The sequence below is a fragment of the Haematobia irritans genome, chromosome 3, assembly GCF_050003625.1.
Source record: "Haematobia irritans isolate KBUSLIRL chromosome 3, ASM5000362v1, whole genome shotgun sequence".
Classification (NCBI taxonomy): Eukaryota; Metazoa; Arthropoda; class Insecta; order Diptera; family Muscidae; genus Haematobia; species Haematobia irritans.
In genome coordinates this window covers 82,307,619-82,326,652 of record NC_134399.1, presented here as the reverse complement: position 1 = coordinate 82,326,652, position 19,034 = coordinate 82,307,619, and positions in this window count along the sequence as shown.

Sequence of the window (19,034 nt, the reverse complement as noted above, 5' to 3'; positions counted from 1 at the left end):
TGGGCAAAAGAAGTTTTTCATATAAAAATTTCAATTTTTTGGGGGTGGTCACGAATTAAAGTCCTTTTCGCTCTAGGACGCATATTTAAGGAGATATGGGCAAAAGAAGTTTTTCATATAAAAATTTCAATTTTTTTAGTTTTTGGGTGGATTTTTCAATTTTTTGGGGGTGGTCACGAATTAAAGTCCTTTTCGCTCTAGGACGCATATTTAAGGAGATATGGGCAAAAGAAGTTTTTCATATAAAAATTTAAATTTTTTTAGGTTTTGGGTGGATTTTTCAATTTTTTGGGGGTTGTCACGAATTAAAGTCCTTTTCGCTCTAGGACGCATATTTAAGGAGATATGGGCAAAAGAAGTTTTTCATATAAAAATTTCAATTTTTTTAGGTTTTGGGTGGATTTTTCAATTTTTTGGGTGTGGTCACGAATTAAAGTCCTTTTCGCTCTAGGACGCATATTTAAGGAGATATGGGCAAAAGAAGTTTTTCATATAAAAATTTCAATTTTTTTAGGTTTTGGGTGGATTTTTCAATTTTTTGGGGTGGTCACGAATTAAAGTCCTTTTCGCTCTAGGACGCATATTTAAGGAGATATGGGCAAAAAAAGTTTTTCATATAAAAATTTAAATTTTTTTAGGTTTTGGGTGGAGTTTTCAATTTTTTGGGGGTGGTCACGAATTAAAGGCCTTTTCGCTCTAGGACGCATATTTAAGGAGATATGGGCAAAATAAGTTTTTCATATAAAAATTTAATTTTTTTTAGGTTTTGGGTGGATTTTTCAATTTTTTGGGGGTGGTCACAAATTAAAGTCCTTTTCGCTCTAGGACGCATATTTAAGGAGATATGGGCAAAAGAAGTTTTTCATATAAAAATTTCAATTTTTTTAGGTCTTGGGTGGATTTTTCAATTTTTTGAGGATGGTCACGAATTATAGTCCTTTTCGCTCCAGGACGCATATTTAAGGAGATATGGGCAAAAGAAGTTTTTCATATAAAAATTTCAATTTTTTTGGGTTTTGGGTGGATTTTTCAATTGTTTGAGGGTGGTCACGAATTAAAGTCCTTTTCGCTCTAGGACGCATATTTAAGGAGATATGGGCAACAGAGTTTTCCATATAAAAATTTAAATTTTTTTAGGTTTTGGGTGGATTTTTCAATTTTTTGGGGTGGTCACGAATTAAAGTCCTTTTCGCTCTAGGAGGCATATTTAAGGAGATATGGGCAAAAGAAGTTTTTCATATAAAAATTTAAATTTTTTTAGATTTTGGGTGGATTTTTCAATTTTTTTGGGGTGGTCACGAATTAAATTCCTTTTCGCTCTAGGACGCATATTTAAGGAGATATGGGCAAAAGAAGTTTTTCATATAAAAATTTAAATTTTTTTAGGTTTTGGGTGGAGTTTTCAATTTTTTGGGGGTGGTCACGAATTAAAGGCCTTTTCGCTCTAGGACGCATATTTAAGGAGATATGGGCAAAAGAAGTTTTTCATATAAAAATTTCAATTTTTTTAGGTTTTGGGTGGATTTTTCAATTTTTTGTGGGTGGTCACGAATTAAAGTCCTTTTCGCTCTAGGACGCATATTTAAGGAGATATGGGCAAAAAAAGTTTTTCATATAAAAATTTCAATTTTTTTAGGTTTTGGGTGGAGTTTTCAATTTTTTGGGGGTGGTCACGAATTAAAGGCCTTTTCGCTCTAGGACGCATATTTAAGGAGATATGGACAAAAGAAGTTTTTCATATAAAAATTAAAATTTTTTTAGGTTTTGGGTGGATTTTTCAATTTTTTGGGGATGGTCACGAATTAAAGTCCTTTTCGCTCTAGGACGCATATTTAAGGAGATATGGGCAAAAGAAGTTTTTCATATAAAAATTAAAATTTTTTAGGTTTTGGGTGGATTTTTCAATTTTTTGGGGGTGGTCACGAATTAAAGTCCTTTTCGCTCTAGGACGCATATTTAAGGAGATATGGGCAAAAGAAGTTTTTCATATAAAAATTTAAATTTTTTTAGGTTTTGGGTGGAGTTTTCAATTTTTTGGGGGTGGTCACGAATTAAAGTCCTTTTCGCTCTAGGACGCATATTTAAGGAGATATAGGCAAAAGAATTTTTTCATATAAAAATTTAAATTTTTTTAGGTTTTGGGTGGATTTTTCAATTTTTTGGGGGTGGTCACGAATTAAAGTCCTTTTCGCTCTAGGACGCATATTTAAGGAGATATGGGCAAAAGAAGTTTTTCATATAAAAATTTCAATTTTTTTAGGTTGTGGGTGGATTTTTCAATTTTTTGGGTGTGGTCACGAATTAAAGTCCTTTTCGCTCTAGGACGCATATTTAAGGAGATATGGGCAAAAGAAGTTTTTCATATAAAAATTTCAATTTTTTTAGGTTTTGGGTGGATTTTTCAATTTTTTGGGGTGGTCACGAATTAAAGTCCTTTTCGCTGTAGGACGCATATTTAAGGAGATATGGGCAAAAAAAGTTTTTCATATAAAAATTTCAATTTTTTTAGGTTTTGGGTGGAGTTTTAAATTTTTTGGGGGTGGTCACGAATTAAAGGCCTTTTCGCTCTAGGACGCATATTTAAGGAGATATGGACAAAAGAAGTTTTTCATATAAAAATTTAAATTTTTTTAGGTTTTGGGTGGATTTTTCAATTTTTTGGGGATGGTCACGAATTAAAGTCCTTTTCGCTCTAGGACGCATATTTAAGGGGATATGGGCAAAAGAAGTTTTTCATATAAAAATTAAATTTTTTTTTAGGTTTTGGGTGGATTTTTCAATTTTTTGGGGCTGGTCACGAATTAAAGTCGTTTTCGCTGTAGGACGCATATTTAAGGAGATATGGGCAAAAGAAGTTTTTCATATAAAAATTTCAATTTTTTTAGGTTTTGGGTGGATTTTTCAATTTTTTGGGGGTGGTCACGAATTAAAGTCCTTTTCGCTCTAGGACGCATATTTAAGGAGATATGGGCAAAAGAAGTTTTTCATATAAAAATTTCAATTTTTTTAGGTTTTGGGTGGATTTTTCAATTTTTTGGGGGTGGTCACGAATTAAAGTCCTTTTCGATCTAGGACGCTTAGTTTGAGAGATATGGGCAAAAGAAGTTTTTCATATAAAAATTTCAATTTTTTTAGGCTTTGGATGGATTTTTCAATTTTTTGAGGATGGTCACGAATTATAGTCCTTTTCGCTCCAGGACGCATATTTAAGGAGATATGGGCAAAAGAGTTTTCCATATAAAAATTTCAATATTTTTAGGTTTTGGGTGGAGTTTTCAATTTATTGGGGGTGGTCACGAATTAAAGTCCTTTTCGCTCTAGGACGCATATTTAAGGAGATATGGGCAGAAGAAGTTTTTCATATAAAAATTTCAATTTTTTTAGGTTTTGGGTGGATTTTTCAATTTTTTGGGGGTGGTCACGAATTAAAGTCCTTTTCGCTCTAGGACGCATATTTAAGGAGATATGGGCAAAAGAAGTTTTTAATATAAAAATTTCACTTTTTTTAGGTTTTGGGTGGATTTTTCAATTTTTTGAGGGTGGTCACGAATTAAAGGCCTTTTCGCTCTAGCACGCATATTTAAGGAGATATGGGCAAAAGAAGTTTTTCATATAAAAATTTCAATTTTTTTAGGTTTTGGGTGGATTTTTCAATTTTTTGGGGGTGATCACGAATTAAAGTCCTTTTCGCTCTAGGATGCATATTTAAGGAGATATGGGCAAAAGAAGTTTTTCATATAAAAATTTCAATTTTTTTAGGTTTTGGGTGGATTTTTCAATTTTTTGGGGGTGGTCACGAATTAAAGTCCTTTTCGCTCTAGGACGCATATTTAAGGAGATATGGGCAAAAGAAGTTTTTCATATAAAAATTTCAATTTTTTTAGGTTTTGGGTGGATTTTTCAATTTTTTGGGGGTGGTCACGAATTAAAGTCCGTTTCGCTCTAGGACGCATATTTAAGGAGATATGGGCAAAAGAAGTTTTTCATATAAAAATTTCAATTTTTTTAGGTTTTGGGTGGATTTTTCAATTTTTGGGGGGTGGTCACGAATTAAAGTCCTTTTCGCTCTAGGACGCATATTTAAGGAGATATGGGCAAAAGAAGTTTTTCATATAAAAATTTAAATTTTTTTAGGTTTTGGGTGGATTTTTCAATTTTTTGGGGGTTGTCACGAATTAAAGTCCTTTTCGCTCTAGGACGCTTAGTTTAGGAGATATGGGCAAAAGAAGTTTTTCATATAAAAATTTCAATTTTTTTAGGTTTTGGGTGGATTTTTCAATTTTTTGGGGGTGGTCACGAATTAAAGTCCTTTTCGCTCTAGGACGCATATTTAAGGAGATATGGGCAAAAGAAGTTTTTCATATAAAAATTTCAATTTTTTGAGGTTTTGGGTGGATTTTTCAATTTTTTGGGGGTGGTCACGAATTAAAGTCCTTTTCGCTCTAGGACGCATATTTAAGGAGATATGGGCAAAAGAAGTTTTTCATATAAAAATTTCATTTTTTTTGGGTTTTAGGTGGATTTTTCAATTTTTTGGGGGTGGTCACGAATTAAAGTCCTTTTCGCTCTAGGACGCATATTTAAGGAAATATGGGCAAAAGAAGTTTTTCATATAAAAATTTCAATTTTTTTAGGTTTTGGGTGGATTTTTCAATTTTTTGGGGGTGGTCACGAATTAAAGTCCTTTTCGCTCTAGGACGCATATTTAAGGAGATATGGGCAAAAGAAGTTTTTCATATAAAAATTTCAATTTTTTTAGGTCTTGGGTGGATTTTTCAATTTTTTGGGGTGGTCACGTATTAAAGTCCTTTTCGCTCTAGGACGCTTAGTTTGAGAGATATGGGCAAAAGAAGTTTTTCATATAAAAATTTCAATTTTTTTAGGCTTTGGATGGATTTTTCAAATTTTTGAGGATGGTCACGAATTATAGTCCTTTTCGCTCCAGGACGCATATTTAAGGAGATATGGGCAAAAGAAGTTTTTCATATAAAAATTTCAATTTTTTTGGGTTTTGGGTGGATTTTTCAATTGTTTGAGGGTGGTCACGAATTAAAGTCCTTTTCGCTCTAGGACGCATATTTAAGGAGATATGGGCAACAGAGTTTTCCATATAAAAATTTAAATTTTTTTAGGTTTTGGGTGGATTTTTCAATTTTTTGGGGTGGTCACGAATTAAAGTCCTTTTCGCTCTAGGAGGCATATTTAAGGAGATATGGGCAAAACAAGTTTTTCATATAAAAATTTAAATTTTTTTAGATTTTGGGTGGATTTTTCAATTTTTTTGGGGTGGTCACGAATTAAAGTCCTTTTCGCTCTAGGACGCATATTTAAGGAGATATGGGCAAAAGAAGTTTTTCATATAAAAATTTAAATTTTTTTAGGTTTTGGGTGGAGTTTTCAATTTTTTGGGGGTGGTCACGAATTAAAGGCCTTTTCGCTCTAGGACGCATATTTAAGGAGATATGGGCAAAAGAAGTTTTTCATATAAAAATTTCAATTTTTTTAGGTTTTGGGTGGATTTTTCAATTTTTTGTGGGTGGTCACGAATTAAAGTCCTTTTCGCTCTAGGACGCATATTTAAGGAGATATGGGCAAAAAAAGTTTTTCATATAAAAATTTCAATTTTTTTAGGTTTTGGGTGGAGTTTTCAATTTTTTGGGGGTGGTCACGAATTAAAGGCCTTTTCGCTCTAGGACGCATATTTAAGGAGATATGGACAAAAGAAGTTTTTCATATAAAAATTAAAATTTTTTTAGGTTTTGGGTGGATTTTTCAATTTTTTGGGGATGGTAACGAATTAAAGTCCTTTTCGCTCTAGGGCGCATATTTAAGGAGATATGGGCAAAAGAAGTTTTTCATATAAAAATTAAAATTTTTTAGGTTTTGGGTGGATTTTTCAATTTTTTGGGGGTGGTCACGAATTAAAGTCCTTTTCGCTCTAGGACGCATATTTAAGGAGATATAGGCAAAAGAATTTTTTCATATAAAAATTTCAATTTTTTTAGGTTTTGGGTGGATTTTTCAATTTTTTGTGGGTGGTCACGAATTAAAGTCCTTTTCGCTCTAGGACGCATATTTAAGGAGATATGGGCAAAAGAAGTTTTTCATATAAAAATTTCAATTTTTTTAGGTTTTGGGTGGATTTTTCAATTTTTTGGGTGTGGTCACGAATTAAAGTCCTTTTCGCTCTAGGACGCATATTTAAGGAGATATGGGCAAAAGAAGTTTTTCATATAAAAATTTCAATTTTTTTAGGTTTTGGGTTGATTTTTCAATTTTTTGGGGTGGTCACGAATTAAAGTCCTTTTCGCTCTAGGACGCATATTTAAGGAGATATGGGCAAAAAAAGTTTTTCATATAAAAATTTCAATTTTTTTAGGTTTTGGGTGGAGTTTTCAATTTTTTGGGGGTGGTCACGAATTAAAGTCCTTTTCGCTCTAGGACGCATATTTAAGGAGATATGGACAAAAGAAGTTTTTCATATAAAAATTTAAATTTTTTTAGGTTTTGGGTGGATTTTTCAATTTTTTGGGGGTTGTCACGAATTAAAGTCCTTTTCGCTCTAGGACGCATATTTAAGGAGATATGGGCAAAAGAAGTTTTTCATATAAAAATTAAAATTTTTTTAGGTTTTGGGTGGATTTTTCAATTTTTTGGGGGTGGTCACGAATTAAAGTCGTTTTCGCTGTAGGACGCATATTTAAGGAGATATTGGCAAAAGAAGTTTTTCATATAAAAATTTCAATTTTTTTAGGATTTGGGTGGATTTTTCAATTTTTTGGGGGTGGTCACGAATTAAAGTCCTTTTCGCTCTAGGACGCATATTTAAGGAGATATGGGCAAAAGAAGTTTTTCATATAAAAATTTCAATTTTTTTAGGTCTTGGGTGGATTTTTCAATTTTTTGGGGTGGTCACGTATTAAAGTCCTTTTCGCTCTAGGACGCTTAGTTTGAGAGATATGGGCAAAAGAAGTTTTTCATATAAAAATTTCAATTTTTTTAGGCTTTGGATGGATTTTTCAATTTTTTGAGGATGGTCACGAATTATAGTCCTTTTCGCTCCAGGACGCATATTTAAGGAGATATGGGCAAAAGAGTTTTCCATATAAAAATTTCAATTTTTTTAGGTTTTGGGTGGAGTTTTCAATTTATTGGGGGTGGTCACGAATTAAAGTCCTTTTCGTTCTAGGACGCATATTTAAGGAGATATGGGCAGAAGAAGTTTTTCATATAAAAATTTCAATTTTTTTAGGTTTTGGGTGGATTTTTCAATTTTTTGGGGGTGGTCACGAATTAAAGTCCTTTTCGCTCTAGGACGCATATTTAAGGAGATATGGGCAAAAGAAGTTTTTAATATAAAAATTTCACTTTTTTTAGGTTTTGGGTGGATTTTTCAATTTTTTGAGGGTGGTCACGAATTAAAGGCCTTTTCGCTCTAGCACGCATATTTAAGGAGATATGGGCAAAAGAAGTTTTTCATATAAAAATTTCAATTTTTTTAGGTTTTGGGTGGATTTTTCAATTTTTTGGGGGTGGTCACGAATTAAAGTCCTTTTCGCTCTAGGACGCATATTTAAGGAGATATGGGCAAAAGAAGTTTTACATATAAAAATTTCAATTTTTTTAGGTTTTGGGTGGATTTTTCAATTTTTTGGGGGTGGTCACGAATTAAAGTCCTTTTCGCTCTAGGACGCATATTTAAGGAGATATGGGCAAGAGAAGTTTTTCATATAAAAATTTCAATTTTTTTAGGTTTTGGGTGGATTTTTCAATTTTTTGGGGGTGGTCACGAATTAAAGTCCGTTTCGCTCTAGGACGCATATTTAAGGAGATATGGGCAAAAGAAGTTTTTCATATAAAAATTTCAATTTTTTTTAGGTTTTGGGTGGATTTTTCAATTTTTGGGGGGTGGTCACGAATTAAAGTCCTTTTCGCTCTAGGACGCATATTTAAGGAGATATGGGCAAAAGAAGTTTTTCATATAAAAATTTCAATTTTTTTAGGTTTTGGGTGGATTTTTCAATTTTTTGGGGGTGGTCACGAATTAAAGTCCTTTTCGCTCTAGGACGCATATTTAAGGAGATATGGGCAAAAGAAGTTTTTCATATAAAAATTTCAATTTTTTTTGGGTTTTAGGTGGATTTTTCAATTTTTTGGGGGTGGTCACGAATTAAAGTCCTTTTCGCTCTAGGACGCATATTTAAGGAGATATGGGCAAAAGAAGTTTTTCATATAAAAATTTCAATTTTTTTAGGTTTTGGGTGGATTTTTCAATTTTTTGGGGGTGGTCACGAATTAAAGTCCTTTTCGCTCTAGGACGCATATTTAAGGAGATATGGGCAAAAGAAGTTTTTCATATAAAAATTTCAATTTTTTTTAGGTTTTGGGTGGATTTTTCAATTTTTGGGGGGTGGTCACGAATTAAAGTCCTTTTCGCTCTAGGACGCATATTTAAGGAGATATGGGCAAAAGAAGTTTTTCATATAAAAATTTCAATTTTTTTAGGTTTTGGGTGGATTTTTCAATTTTTTGGGGGTGGTCACGAATTAAAGTCCTTTTCGCTCTAGGACGCATATTTAAGGAGATATGGGCAAAAGAAGTTTTTCATATAAAAATTTCAATTTTTTTAGGTTTTGGGTGGATTTTTCAATTTTTTGGGGGTGGTCACGAATTAAAGTCCTTTTCGCTCTAGGACGCATATTTAAGGAGATATGGGCAAAAGAAGTTTTTCATATAAAAATTTCAATTTTTTTAGGTTTTGGGTGGATTTTTCAATTTTTTGGGGGTTGTCACGAATTAAAGTCCTTTTCGCTCTAGGACGCTTAGTTTAGGAGATATGGGCAAAAGAAGTTTTTCATATAAAAATTTCAATTTTTTTAGGTTTTGGGTGGATTTTTCAATTTTTTGGGGGTGGTCACGAATTAAAGTCCTTTTCGCTCTAGGACGCATATTTGAGGAGATATGGGCAAAAGAAGTTTTTCATATAAAAATTTCAATTTTTTGAGGTTTTGGGTGGATTTTTCAATTTTTTGGGGGTGGTCACGAATTAAAGTCCTTTTCGCTCTATGACGCATATTTAAGGAGATATGGGCAAAAGAAGTTTTTCATATAAAAATTTCATTTTTTTTGGGTTTTAGGTGGATTTTTCAATTTTTTGGGGGTGGTCACGAATTAAAGTCCTTTTCGCTCTAGGACGCATATTTAAGGAGATATGGGCAAAAGAAGTTTTTCATATAAAAATTTCAATTTTTTTAGGTTTTGGGTGGATTTTTCAATTTTTTGGGGGTGGTCACGAATTAAAGTCCTTTTCGCTGTAGGACGCATATTTAAGGAGATATGGGCAAAAGAAGTTTTTCATATAAAAATTTCAATTTTTTTAGGTTTTGGGTGGATTTTTCAATTTTTTGGGGGTGGTCACGAATTAAAGTCCTTTTCGCTCTAGGACGCATATTTAAGGAGATATGGGCAAAAGAAGTTTTTCATATAAAAATTTCAATTTTTTTAGGTCTTGGGTGGATTTTTCAATTTTTTGGGGTGGTCACGTATTAAAGTCCTTTTCGCTTTAGGACGCTTAGTTTGAGAGATATGGGCAAAAGAAGTTTTTCATATAAAAATTTCAATTTTTTTAGGCTTTGGATGGATTTTTCAATTTTTTGAGGATGGTCACGAATTATAGTCCTTTTCGCTCCAGGACGCATATTTAAGGAGATATGGGCAAAAGAAGTTTTTCATATAAAAATTTCAATTTTTTTGGGTTTTGGGTGGATTTTTCAATTGTTTGAGGGTGGTCACGAATTAAAGTCCTTTTCGCTCTAGGACGCATATTTAAGGAGATATGGGCAACAGAGTTTTCCATATAAAAATTGAATTTTTTTTAGGTTTTGGGTGGATTTTTCAATTTTTTGGGGTGGTCACGAATTAAAGTCCTTTTCGCTCTAGGACGCATATTTAAGGAGATATGGGCAAAACAAGTTTTTCATATAAAAATTTAAATTTTTTTAGATTTTGGGTGGATTTTTCAATTTTTTTGGGGTGGTCACGAATTAAAGTCCTTTTCGCTCTAGGACGCATATTTAAGGAGATATGGGCAAAAGAAGTTTTTCATATAAAAATTTAAATTTTTTTAGGTTTTGGGTGGAGTTTTCAATTTTTTGGGGGTGGTCACGAATTAAAGGCCTTTTCGCTCTAGGACGCATATTTAAGGAGATATGGGCAAAAGAAGTTTTTCATATAAAAATTTCAATTTTTTTAGGTTTTGGGTGGATTTTTCAATTTTTTGTGGGTGGTCACGAATTAAAGTCCTTTTCGCTCTAGGACGCATATTTAAGGAGATATGGGCAAAAAAAGTTTTTCATATAAAAATTTCAATTTTTTTAGGTTTTGGGTGGAGTTTTCAATTTTTTGGGGGTGGTCACGAATTAAAGGCCTTTTCGCTCTAGGACGCATATTTAAGGAGATATGGACAAAAGAAGTTTTTCATATAAAAATTTCAATTTTTTTAGGTTTTGGGTGGATTTTTCAATTTTTTGGGGGTGGTCACGAATTAAACTCCTTTTCGCTCTAGGACGCATATTTAAGGAGATATGGGCAAAAGAAGTTTTTCATATAAAAATTAAAATTTTTTAGGTTTGGGTGGATTTTTCAATTTTTTGGGGGTGGTCACGAATTAAAGTCCTTTTCGCTCTAGGACGCATATTTAAGGAGATATGGGCAAAAGAAGTTTTTCATATAAAAATTTAAATTTTTTTAGGTTTTGGGTGGAGTTTTCAATTTTTTGGGGGTGGTCACGAATTAAAGTCCTTTTCGCTCTAGGACGCATATTTAAGGAGATATAGGCAAAAGAATTTTTTCATATAAAAATTTCAATTTTTTTAGGTTTTGGGTGGATTTTTCAATTTTTTGGGGGTGGTCACGAATTAAAGTCCTTTTCGCTCTAGGACGCGTATTTAAGGAGATATGGGCAAAAGAAGTTTTTCATATAAAAATTTCAATTTTTTTAGGTTTTGGGTGGATTTTTCAATTTTTTGGGTGTGGTCACGAATTAAAGTCCTTTTCGCTCTAGGACGCATATTTAAGGAGATATGGGCAAAAGAAGTTTTTCATATAAAAATTTTAATTTTTTTAGGTTTTGGGTGGATTTTTCAATTTTTTGGGGTGGTCACGAATTAAAGTCCTTTTCGCTCTAGGACGCATATTTAAGGAGATATGGGCAAAAAAAGTTTTTCATATAAAAATTTCAATTTTTTTAGGTTTTGGGTGGAGTTTTCAATTTTTTGGGGGTGGTCACGAATTAAAGGCCTTTTCGCTCTAGGACGCATATTTAAGGAGATATGGGCAAAAGAAGTTTTTCATATAAAAATTTCAATTTTTTTAGGCTTTGGATGGATTTTTCAATTTTTTGAAGATGGTCACGAATTATAGTCCTTTTCGCTCCAGGACGCGTATTTAAGGAGATATGGGCAAAAGAGTTTTCCATATAAAAATTTCAATTTTTTTAGGTTTTGGGTGGAGTTTTCAATTTTTTGGGGGTGGTCACGAATTAAAGTCCTTTTCGCTCTAGGACGCATATTTAAGGAGATATGGCAGAAGAAGTTTTTCATATAAAAATTTCAATTTTTTTAGGTTTTGGGTGGATTTTTCAATTTTTTGGGGGTGGTCACGAATTAAAGTCCTTTTCGCTCTAGGACGCATATTTAAGGAGATATGGGCAAAAGAAGTTTTTAATATAAAAATTTCACTTTTTTTAGGTTTTGGGTGGATTTTTCAATTTTTTGAGGGTGGTCACGAATTAAAGGCCTTTTCGCTCTAGCACGCATATTTAAGGAGATATGGGCAAAAGAAGTTTTTCATATAAAAATTGCAATTTTTTTAGGTTTTGGGTGGATTTTTCAATTTTTTGGGGGTGGTCACGAATTAAAGTCCTTTTCGCTCTAGGACGCATATTTAAGGAGATATTGGCAAGAGAAGTTTTTCATATAAAAATTTCAATTTTTTTAGGTTTTGGGTGGATTTTTCAATTTTTTGGGGGTGGTCACGAATTAAAGTCTGTTTCGCTCTAGAACGCATATTTAAGGAGATATGGGCAAAAGAAGTTTTTCATATAAAAATTTCAATTTTTTTTAGGTTTTGGGTGGATTTTTCAATTTTTGGGGGGTGGTCACGAATTAAAGTCCTTTTCGCTCTAGGACGCATATTTAAGGAGATATGGGCAAAAGAAGTTTTTCATATAAAAATTTCATTTTTTTTTGGGTTTTAGGTGGATTTTTCAATTTTTTGGGGGTGGTCACGAATTAAAGTCCTTTTCGCTCTAGGACGCATATTTAAGGAGATATGGGCAAAAGAAGTTTTTCATATAAAAATTTTAATTTTTTGAGGTTTTGGGTGGATTTTTCAATTTTTTGGGTGTGGTCACGAATTAAAGTCCCTTTCGCTCTAGGACGCATATTTAAGGAGATATGGGCAAAAGAAGTTTTTCATATAAAAATTTCAATTTTTTTAGGTTTTGGGTGGATTTTTCAATTTTTTGGGGGTGGTCACGAATTAAAGTCCTTTTCGCTCTAGGACGCATATTTAAGGAGATGTGGGCAAAAGAAGTTTTTCATATAAAAATTTCAATTTTTTTAGGTTTTGGGTGGATTTTTAAATTTTTTGGGGGTTGTCACGAATTAAAGTCCTTTTCGCTCTAGGGCGCTTAGTTTAGGAGATATGGGCAAAAGAAGTTTTTCATATAAAAATTTCAATTTTTTTAGGTTTTGGGTGGATTTTTCAATTTTTTGGGGGTGGCCACGAATTAAAGTCCTTTTCGCTCTAGGACGCATATTTGAGGAGATATGGGCAAAAGAAGTTTTTCATATAAAAATTTCAATTTTTTGAGGTTTTGGGTGGATTTTTCAATTTTTTGGGGGTGGTCACGAATTAAAGTCCTTTTCGCTCTATGACGCATATTTAAGGAGATATGGGCAAAAGAAGTTTTTCATATAAAAATTTCATTTTTTTTAGGTTTTGGGTGGATTTTTCAATTTTTTGGGGGTGGTCACGAATTAAAGTCCTTTTCGCTCTAGGACGCATATTTAAGGAGATATGGGCAAAAGAAGTTTTTCATATAAAAATTTCAATTTTTTTAGGTTTTGGGTGGATTTTTCAATTTTTTGGGGGTGGTCACGAATTAAAGTCCTTTTCGCTGTAGGACGCATATTTAAGGAGATATGGGCAAAAGAAGTTTTTCATATAAAAATTTCAATTTTTTTAGGTTTTGGGTGGATTTTTCAATTTTTTGGGGGTGGTCACGAATTAAAGTCCTTTTCGCTCTAGGACGCATATTTAAGGAGATATGGGCAAAAGAAGTTTTTCATATAAAAATTTCAATTTTTTTAGGTCTTGGGTGGATTTTTCAATTTTTTGGGCTGGTCACGTATTAAAGTCCTTTTCGCTCTAGGACGCTTAGTTTGAGAGATATTGGCAAAAGAAGTTTTTCATATAAAAATTTCAATTTTTTTAGGCTTTGGATGGATTTTTCAATTTTTTGAGGATGGTCACGAATTATAGTCCTTTTCGCTCCAGGACGCATATTTAAGGAGATATGGGCAAAAGAAGTTTTTCATATAAAAATTTCAATTTTTTTGGGTTTTGGGTGGATTTTTCAATTGTTTGAGGGTGGTCACGAATTAAAGTCCTTTTCGCTCTAGGACGCATATTTAAGGAGATATGGGCAACAGAGTTTTCCATATAAAAATTTAATTTTTTTTAGGTTTTGGGTGGATTTTTCAATTTTTTGGGGTGGTCACGAATTAAAGTCCTTTTCGCTCTAGGACGCATATTTAAGGAGATATGGGCAAAACAAGTTTTTCATATAAAAATTTAAATTTTTTGTAGATTTTGGGTGGATTTTTCAATTTTTTTGGGGTGGTCACGAATTAAAGTCCTTTTCGCTCTAGGACGCATATTTAAGGAGATATGGGCAAAAGAAGTTTTTCATATAAAAATTTAAATTTTTTTAGGTTTTGGGTGGAGTTTTCAATTTTTTGGGGGTGGTCACGAATTAAAGGCCTTTTCGCTCTAGGACGCATATTTAAGGAGATATGGGCAAAAGAAGTTTTTCATATAAAAATTTCAATTTTTTTAGGTTTTGGGTGGATTTTTCAATTTTTTGTGGGTGGTCACGAATTAAAGTCCTTTTCGCTCTAGGACGCATATTTAAGGAGATATGGGCAAAAAAAGTTTTTCATATAAAAATTTCAATTTTTTTAGGTTTTGGGTGGAGTTTTCAATTTTTTGGGGGTGGTCACGAATTAAAGGCCTTTTCGCTCTAGGACGCATATTTAAGGAGATATGGACAAAAGAAGTTTTTCATATAAAAATTAAAATTTTTTTAGGTTTTGGGTGGATTTTTCAATTTTTTGGGGATGGTCACGAATTAAACTCCTTTTCGCTCTAGGACGCATATTTAAGGAGATATGGGCAAAAGAAGTTTTTCATATAAAAATTAAAATTTTTTAGGTTTTGGGTGGATTTTTCAATTTTTTGGGGGTGGTCACGAATTAAAGTCCTTTTCGCTCTAGGACGCATATTTAAGGAGATATGGGCAAAAGAAGTTTTTCATATAAAAATTTCAATTTTTTTAGGTTTTGGGTGGAGTTTTCAATTTTTTGGGGGTGGTCACGAATTAAAGTCCTTTTCGCTCTAGGACGCATATTTAAGGAGATATAGGCAAAAGAATTTTTTCATATAAAAATTTCAATTTTTTTAGGTTTTGGGTGGATTTTTCAATTTTTTGGGGGTGGTCACGAATTAAAGTCCTTTTCGCTCTAGGACGCGTATTTAAGGAGATATGGGCAAAAGGAGTTTTTCATATAAAAATTTAAATTTTTTTAGGTTTTGGGTGGATTTTTCAATTTTTTGGGTGTGGTCACGAATTAAAGTCCTTTTCGCTCTAGGACGCATATTTAAGGAGATATGGGCAAAAGAAGTTTTTCATATAAAAATTTCAATTTTTTAGGTTTTGGGTGGATTTTTCAATTTTTTGGGGTGGTCACGAATTAAAGTCCTTTTCGCTCTAGGACGCATATTTAAGGAGATATGGGCAAAAAAAGTTTTTCATATAAAAATTTCAATTTTTTTAGGTTTTGGGTGGAGTTTTCAATTTTTTGGGGGTGGTCACGAATTAAAGGCCTTTTCGCTCTAGGACGCATATTTAAGGAGATATGGACAAAAGAAGTTTTTCATATAAAAATTTAATTTTTTTTAGGTTTTGGGTGGATTTTTCAATTTTTTGGGGATGGTCACGAATTAAAGTCCTTTTCGCTCTAGGACGCATATTTAAGGAGATATGGGCAAAAGAAGTTTTTCATATAAAAATTAAAATTTTTTTAGGTTTTGGGTGGATTTTTCAATTTTTTGGGGGTGGTCACGAATTAAAGTCCTTTTCGCTGTAGGACGCATATTTAAGGAGATATGGGCAAAAGAAGTTTTTCATATAAAAATTTCAATTTTTTTAGGTTTTGGGTGGATTTTTCAATTTTTTGGGGGTGGTCACGAATTAAAGTCCTTTTCGCTCTAGGACGCATATTTAAGGAGATATGGGCAAAAGAAGTTTTTCATATAAAAATTTCAATTTTTTTAGGTCTTGGGTGGATTTTTCAATTTTTTGGTGTGGTCACGTATTAAAGTCCTTTTCGCTCTAGGACGCTTAGTTTGAGAGATATGGGCAAAAGAAGTTTTTCATATAAAAATTTCAATTTTTTTAGGCTTTGGATGGATTTTTCAATTTTTTGAGGATGGTCACGAATTATAGTCCTTTTCGCTCCAGGACGCATATTTAAGGAGATATGGGCAAAAGAGTTTTCCATAAAAAATTTCAATTTTTTTAGGTTTTGGGTGGAGTTTTCAATTTTTTGGGGGTGGTCACGAATTAAAGTCCTTTTCGCTCTAGGACGCATATTTAAGGAGATATGGGCAAAAGAAGTTTTTCATATAAAAATTTCAATTTTTTAGGGTTTGGGTGGATTTTTCAATTTTTTGGGGGTGGTCACGAATTAAAGTCCTTTTCGCTCTAGGACGCATATTTAAGGAGATATGGGCAAAAGAAGTTTTTAATATAAAAATTTCACTTTTTTTAGGTTTTGGGTGGATTTTTCAATTTTTTGGGGGTGGTCACGAATTAAAGGCCTTTTCGCTCTAGCACGCATATTTAAGGAGATATGGGCAAAAGAAGTTTTTCATATAAAAATTTCAATTTTTTTAGGTTTTGGGTGGATTTTTCAATATTTTGGGGGTGGTCACGAATTAAAGTCCTTTTCGCTCTAGGACGCATATTTAAGGAGATATGGGCAAAAGAAGTTTTTCATATAAAAATTTCAATTTTTTTAGGTTTTGGGTGGATTTTTCAATTTTTTGGGGGTGGTCACGAATTAAAGTCCTTTTCGCTCTAGGACGCATATTTAAGGAGATATGGGCAAAAGAAGTTTTTCATATAAAAATTTCAATTTTTTTAGGTTTTGGGTGGATTTTTCAATTTTTTGGGGGTGGTCACGAATTAAAGTCCGTATCGCTCTAGGACGCATATTTAAGGAGATATGGGCAAAAGAAGTTTTTCATATAAAAATTTCAATTTTTTTGGGTTTTGGGTGGATTTTTCAATTGTTTGAGGGTGGTCACGAATTAAAGTCCTTTTCGCTCTAGGACGCATATTTAAGGAGATATGGGCAACAGAGTTTTCCATATAAAAATTTAAATTTTTTTAGGTTTTGGGTGGATTTTTCAATTTTTTGGGGTGGTCACGAATTAAAGTCCTTTTCGCTCTAGGAGGCATATTTAAGGAGATATGGGCAAAACAAGTTTTTCATATAAAAATTTAAATTTTTTTAGATTTTGGGTGGATTTTTAAATTTTTTTGGGGTGGTCACGAATTAAAGTCCTTTTCGCTCTAGGACGCATATTTAAGGAGATATGGGCAAAAGAAGTTTTTCATATAAAAATTTAAATTTTTTTAGGTTTTGGGTGGAGTTTTCAATTTTTTGGGGGTGGTCACGAATTAAAGGCCTTTTCGCTCTAGGACGCATATTTAAGGAGATATGGGCAAAAGAAGTTTTTCATATAAAAATTTCAATTTTTTTAGGTTTTGGGTGGATTTTTCAATTTTTTGTGGGTGGTCACGAATTAAAGTCCTTTTCGCTCTAGGACGCATATTTAAGGAGATATGGGCAAAAAAAGTTTTTCATATAAAAATTTCAATTTTTTTAGGTTTTGGGTGGAGTTTTCAATTTTTTGGGGGTGGTCACGAATTAAACGCCTTTTCGCTCTAGGACGCATATTTAAGGAGATATGGACAAAAGAAGTTTTTCATATAAAAATTAAAATTTTTTTAGGTTTTGGGTGGATTTTTCAATTTTTTGGGGATGGTCACGAATTAAAGTCCTTTTCGCTCTAGGACGCATATTTAAGGAGATATGGGCAAAAGAAGTTTTTCATATAAAAATTAAAATTTTTTAGGTTTTGGGTGGATTTTTCAATTTTTTGGGGGTGGTCACGAATTAAAGTCCTTTTCGCTCTAGGACGCATATTTAAGGAGATATGGGCAAAAGAAGTTTTTCATATAAAAATTTAAATTTTTTTAGGTTTTGGGTGGAGTTTTCAATTTTTTGGGGGTGGTCACGAATTAAAGTCCTTTTCGCTCTAGGACGCATATTTAAGGAGATATAGGCAAAAGAATTTTTTCATATAAAAATTTCAATTTTTTTAGGTTTTGGGTGGATTTTTCAATTTTTTGGGGGTGGTCACGAATTAAAGTCCTTTTCGCTCTAGGACGCATATTTAAGGAGATATAGGCAAAAGAAGTTTTTCATATAAAAATTTCAATTTTTTTAGGTTTTGGGTGGATTTTTCAATTTTTTGGGTGTGGTCACGAATTAAAGTCCTTTTCGCTCTAGGACGCATATTTAAGGAGATATGGGCAAAAGAAGTTTTTCATATAAAAATTTCAATTTTTTTAGGTTTTGGGTGGATTTTTCAATTTTTTGGGGTGGTCACGAATTAAAGTCCTTTTCGCTCTAGGACGCATATTTAAGGAGATATGGGCAAAAAAAGTTTTTCATATAAAAATTTCAATTTTTTTAGGTTTTGGGTGGAGTTTTCAATTTTTTGGGGGTGGTCACGAATTAAAGGCCTTTTCGCTCTAGGACGCATATTTAAGGAGATATGGACAAAAGAAGTTTTTCATATAAAAATTTAAATTTTTTTAGGTTTTGGGTGGATTTTTCAATTTTTTGGGGATGGTCATGAATTAAAGTCCTTTTCGCTCTAGGACGCATATTTAAGGAGATATGGGCAAAAGAAGTTTTTCATATAAAAATTAAAATTTTTTAGGTTTTGGGTGGATTTTTCAATTTTTTGGGGGTGGTCACGAATTAAAGTCGTTTTCGCTGTAGGACGCATATTTAAGGAAATATGGGCAAAAGAAGTTTTTCATATAAAAATTTCAATTTTTTTAGGCTTTGGATGGATTTTTCAATTTTTTGAGGATGGTCACGAATTATAGTCCTTTTCGCTCCAGGACGCATATTTAAGGAGATATGGGCAAAAGAGTTTTCCATATAAAAATTTCAATTTTTTTAGGTTTTGGGTGGAGTTTTCAATTTTTTGGGGGTGGTCACGAATTAAAGTCCTTTTCGCTCTAGGACGCATATTTAAGGAGATATGGGCAAAAGAAGTTTTTCATATAAAAATTTCAATTTTTTTAGGCTTTGGATGGATTTTTCAATTTTTTGAGGATGGTCACGAATTATAGTCCTTTTCGCTCCAGGACGCATATTTAAGGAGATATGGGCAAAAGAGTTTTCCATATAAAAATTTCAATTTTTTTAGGTTTTGGGTGGAGTTTTCAATTTTTTGGGGGTGGTCACGAATTAAAGTCCTTTTCGCTCTAGGACGCATATTTAAGGAGATATTGGCAAAAGAAGTTTTTCATATAAAAATTTCAATTTTTTTAGGTTTTGGGTGGATTTTTCAATTTTTTGGGGGTGGTCACGAATTAAAGTCCT